Raw genomic sequence first — 5,896 nt, 5'->3', positions numbered from 1 at the left:
GGGGGAGTGTGATGCCTCTCACTGTAAAACCGTACACTGAACAGTGTTTAGAGTTTTGGCTTTTTAAATGAGACCAGAAATTGTCTTCAGATTTATTTTTTTTTCTTCTCTATCATCAAAAACAGATACTGACCTAGGCCCTTTGTAGAAGTGAAGTAACATAAAATGAACTTTGGAAAAGCAGGGGATACTTGTAATTGATCCTGGGGCTGTTTTAGCTCTTTTCAGCCTCACCCTTTGACTTTCTCATCCTCCCTTGAGATTGTGGCTCTAAGTGATACCTCAGAGCCAAAAGCTTAATTTCTCCGAGGTCATGAGTGAAACGTGTATTCAAGAATGGTGAAAGCAAACGCTTGAAAGTGGCTTTGTGGGTGTTTCTTTTTGGGTGTTTTTTCATTCCTGAACTGTTTCCTAGAGGCAGGTGTGTCCCAGAGGGCAGCAGGTGTCAGCGTGAGGCCACCTCCCTTTCTCTCTGATGCCCTTTTTTTCCTCTTCCAACTGTGATTTGTTACTTGAGGAGCCCTAGACACATGTGTACTTCTTTAGAAGAAGGTTACAACTATCATTGTTTACAGGAGGTCTGCTCTGTTTTTTCAGTGTTCAAACAGTTTATTGGGAATTCCATTTACTATGTGGCAACTTTAAAAATGCAGATAATTTAGGGAAACATGAGTAAAGTTGGTGTTTTCCATCTTCCCCAGGACTCATGAGAAGCTGGCAGTGATCACCAACAAACTTGAGGTGAAGAAAGAGCACAACAGATCTTTACTCAGCCCTCTTAGCACAAGGCCAGTCCTGGAGCCCCCTTGTGTTGTCAATTTAAGTAATCCTTTAGTGCTCAATGGAAATCTTACTCCAAGAGCAAACATAGGCTTTTCTACCTCACTTCCATGCCCTTTGAATAACAGCATGGAGACTTACTTGACCAAGGTTAGTTCTATTATCCTTTGTTCATTGGGTTTCAGATTTCTGATATGAATGATCCTTGTTTTTAATTTGGTGAACTTCTGAGTTGTTTATTTGACTTATGCACACTAAGTAAAACTGTCATTAACTGTGCTAATCAAGGAGACATGTAATGACTTTTTTTTTGTCCTTGATTTCTGTTTTTAAGAGATACTTTTTAAATTTCTTGAAAAGCTGCATTGAAATTCTACTTTAGAAATGAAATCTTATTGCCAGTAACTGAAAGTATACTTTAAGATGTTTGACTTACTTTCTAATTGATTTCACTTTAGCAGTGGTTCATAATCATTTCCAAGTTTTGCTGCACCCACCACAATTTATCTACTCCTAAGCATAAGTGACAATGGCAACCCACTCCAATACTTTTGCCAGGAAAATCCCATGGACAGAGGAACCTGGTAGGCTGCAGTCCATGGGGTCATGAAGAGTCGGACATGACTGAGCGACTTCACTTTCACTTTTCATTTTCATGCATTGGAGAAGGAAATTGCAACCCACTCAAGTGTTCTTGGCTGGAGAATCCCAGGGATGGGGGACCCTGGTGGGCTGCAGCCTATGGGGTCGCACAAAGTCGGACATGACTAAAGTGACTTAGCAGCAGCAAGCATAAGTGAATCACTGGCATCTAAACACTAACCACATATGGATGTGTTTTTATTTGAAAGAATCCTAGATAAATCCTTTTTATGAATTAAACAAACTTGTAATACTAAATCAGAAGATTAATTTCTAGTTTTAGGTTAACATTTTTTGTTATTTTCTTGTACAAGAGTATGTCTTTAATTGCTATTTTACTTATAGAATTTTGATTTAAATTTCTAAAAACTATCTTGCTGAGCAGTTGTAGAATGTTTCTAAATTTGTAGTTAATGAAAACATTTAAAAATTATAAATGAAGCTCACTTTATCTCTATCTTGACATCATCTGGATGAATGGTATGGGAGTCTTGAAATTGCAACCAGTTTTCTTTTTTTTTAATTTTATTTCATTTTTAAATTTTACAATATTGTATTAGTTTTGCCAAATATCGAAATGAATCCGCCACAGGTATACCCGCGTTCCCCATCTTGAACCCTCCTCCCTCCCCTACCCTCCCTCTGGGTCGTCCCAGTGCACCAGCCCCAAGCATCCAGTACCGTGCATCGAATGAAAACTGGTTGCGAATCATGTATGAAATGAGTCGCAACCAGTTTTCATTGTGTAATCATTGTGGTTAAAATATCCATTTCAATCTGTACACACGGGTTTATCATTTTGATAGTGTTTCTGTGATGTTGGTGATGCAGAGACAAGTAGCCCTTGTTAAATGCAGTCTCAACCTGTTTTCTCATTTGACATCTTGCCGTCATAGAAGAGCAACCTAAAGTTTCTTCAACAGCACTGAGGCTATGTTGGGTCTTAGTACTTGAGAGCTGTGAAACTGGAGGATGTGCTTTAGGTGTGCAGTGACAGCGGGCCTCTGAAAACTTCATCCCAAGTCAGACACTTCCCCATGCAGGCCTAAGTGGAGGAAGCAAATGCTTGACCCTCATCCCAGACACATGCTGCCTACTGTAGACCCAAGTTCACGGTGCTGTGGGCACATCTTTTCAAGGAAGAGATTTGGAACCAAGCAAGCACTTCTTAGTTCCTTGTCCCAAACTCACCCGTTAGATAAATCTCCTCTCCTCTCATATGGAGGGTAGGACTATAAGTCCTCGCCTTGAAACTTTAGGCTGAGGAAATGAAGTTCAACTGTAATTTCTGACCAGATTTAGATTATAATTGAGCTTACACTCATGCTTTTTGTATAAACAAACTAATGATGAGAGCTTGGATAGAAGTATGCTAGACAGTAAAGAGAGATCTGTTGCATGTTTTAAATTTTGCTCTACATAACCCAAAATGTGGATAATTCAATGTTGACTGATTTTAGTTAATCAGGTTTTATCTGGAGGAAATGAACATCCTTTTAAGGACGACTCTCTTCAGTTTTGGCCTGCTTGATTCAAATAAAGATTTTCTCCTTCAAGTTCTCTGTGTTGTTTTTAAAAAATATTTATACTTTCTAAATTAACTATATCAACTGCTACAAATAGGAGTTTGCTATTGATTTATTCTTATTTATGCATTTAAAGCACATAATTTAGTTAGAAAGTCATGTCATGCCACAAGCATTTTTAATTATATAAGAAGGATTTATATATTCATTTTGTCCATGTTATAGTTAAAAATCTATGTGTTTTTTTCTTAACCTGTGGAAGTAGCTGGCACAGGACTAAGTAAGAATGCCATTGGCTTTGTTACTTCTTTTGTAGAATTAGGAACTTTGAGTAAATCAGTGAGTCTCATACCTTACAAAAGTTTTTTTTTTTTTTCAAAGAAAACAACCTTCTAAAAAAAATCTTTTGCATGGAACCATGTTATATAAAATGGAGACAAGTGTAGAACCATTTAGCCAGAGTGGCCAGAGCCCCTGCAGCTGTGACTTCTCTGTTCCTCAATCTTGCAGTGACCTCTGTGGGATCTTCCCCTTCCATGGGACGTAGTTTGGAAACTAACACTTATGAGAGAATTCTTCTCACTAAACATCTTCAGAATTAAATCATGCTGGCATGATTTATATGTATTATATGTATTTATATGTATATTATACAATATATATATATATGTATATACATTATATACATTTTCTTGTATATAATTTTCTCACCTTTCTGTGTTTTCGCTAAATGGAAAAAGTTTAAAGAAAATCACAGATGTGTTCTCCTTATTAATATTCGACTCAAACTACTTCTGCCATTTGAACAGGATCCTCACCTAGAAATCAAAATAAAGTCTCAGAAGTACATATATAGGCCAGGAGCTTTTAGGGGAGACGATAGTAATCTTATGGATCATTTGATGGGTCATTCCCTAATTCTCTGAAATTATGTGTACTTGATAGACTGATATTTATTGTACTTTTTATCAAGTTAATCTAAATAGCATTCCATATGTATGTTCTCTGTTATCTATAAGCAGAATAAGTAGGAATTCATTTTCTTTTTTTAATGTGATTTTTTTTTTCTACTGAGGTAATCTTCAGGTTAGGTCTAGTCTCTAAAAGTATTATTTAAAAGTCACATTTAATAAGTTATAAACATATAACTTGTTTATCTTAAAGATAAATATTCGACTCATTTCAGATGCAGCGGAAGTTGGACAGGAGTATAGCTAGAGCATTAAGAGAAGGTATGTTGCCAAAATGTATGAATTAAATTTAGACATTGATTCCTGAAATACACTGTAAACAACAAATGGCATCTCTTTCCATTGTTTGGATAACAGATGCTATGTTAAATATTGTTTTATATACATAGCTAATGAAAAATGTGAAAACATGAGCAGTCATAGTGACAAATATCCTTCTTCATTTATTCATCATGTACCATAGCTTGAAAAACAGTCTCTGAAGGTCTGTGTATTTCTTTTTATTTCTAGCTGTATCCTTCTTCTACTTCCTCCATCCCTGTGGAGCTATCTTCCTACATCCTGACACGATTCTCAGAAAACATGCCGCTCATCAACTTCTCAAGTGTCTGGTAGTGGTTAAGGGACTCAAGCAGTCACGTTTGTGTAACTGTCACTTGGTGGGTGACTTTAAAATTTCTCTGTCACTAGATGCATCACCAGTTTATCTTTTAGCCTCAGGAAATGCTCCAAACACCCACATCAGTTTGGGTCCTGCCAAAGTAGTTGGCCTTATCTCTTTACCACCTTACTCTGCTACTTAGCTCTGCATCTAACCAGACAGACTATGTAGGATCCCACAGATTCGCTTGCTCACCTCCAGTCTTTGTATGTGCTTCTCCCCTCTATCTCTTGTACTTTTTCCTGTCCTTCAGGTAGCTACATACATATCACCTCCACCAAAAAGCTTGCAGTATTGACACAAAGTTGGCTTCCCCTCCTGAGTGTTACTTGTGCCGTCTTTTATATCTTAGTAATTGTGAATCTGTATGGAAATTGCCTGTTTGTTTTTCTAGTTTAGGACATAACGTTTTTCAGGGTGGACTGGGTCACCTTCATCTTGTAATTCCAGTGCTTGTCACAGAACTTTGCATGAATACATGAGTATTCATCATTTCACTCAATTGCATGAGTACATGAATGAAGAATGAGAAAACCAGGAGCTTTGATACTCAGCCCCACATGCGACCATAAGCAAATTATAAAATTGTAATCTTGATTAGTATTTTATGTTGTATCATCTATAGATATATTTCATTTTTCATAATACTAGGAAAGGTCCCAGGGTTTGTTTGTTTGTTTGTTTTACTAATCTTAGTTAACCCAAGTATTTTAGGTAAAAAATATAATTCTTTCCTTTTCTTTCAGTTGATGCTCAGTTTGCATCTGATGCCTTTAGAGTGTCTTCTTGAGGATCTACAGATGGGTCAAATGTGTGTGATGACCTACTTTTGTAAACAGATGAACAAGATATACAGACTTGGAAGAAAAAATACATGATTTAGAAAGATAAATAGAAAAAGTTTCTCTACTGGACCGTTTCCATGATATTTCATTGTTTCCCATTAAACATGATGAGAAAATCTTTATTAAAGGAAAATATTTTTGTATTATGTGTGTATGATGAAAATTTATATAGCATTTTAAGTGATGTTTCTCTGCATCTAAGTTACTTTTTAGCAGATTTAAACATCAGCACTGTTGAATTTCCCATATTGTAAATGATAGTGTTAGTCACTCAATTGTTTCTGACTCTGTGTGACCCCATGGACTGTAGCCCACCAGGTTCCTCTGTCCATGGAATTCTCCAGGCAAGAATACTGGAATGGGGAGCCATTCCCTTCTCAAGGGGATCTTCTAGATCCTGGGATCAAACAGAGGTCACCTGCATGGCAGGTGGATTCTTTACCATTTTAGCCACCAGGGACGCCCTTTACA

At 36.9% G+C, this 5,896-nt stretch overlaps 1 long non-coding RNA gene across 1 annotated transcript; it reads left to right on the top strand.

Annotated features, from left to right (window-relative positions):
• Window positions 1-607: 607 nt before the first annotated feature.
• LOC133258818 (uncharacterized) lies at window positions 608-5,514 on the top strand. Its single transcript, XR_009740167.1, has 3 exons — window positions 608-930; window positions 4,135-4,180; window positions 5,327-5,514. It is a non-coding gene; the product is annotated as an uncharacterized LOC133258818 (long non-coding RNA).
• The last annotated feature ends 382 nt before the right edge of the window (window positions 5,515-5,896 follow it).

The sequence above is a fragment of the Bos javanicus genome, chromosome 13, assembly GCF_032452875.1.
Source record: "Bos javanicus breed banteng chromosome 13, ARS-OSU_banteng_1.0, whole genome shotgun sequence".
Lineage (NCBI taxonomy): Eukaryota > Metazoa > Chordata > Mammalia > Artiodactyla > Bovidae > Bos > Bos javanicus.
Note: the sequence above shows the minus strand (reverse complement) of the source record. Positions and strands in the feature narration are given on the sequence as shown.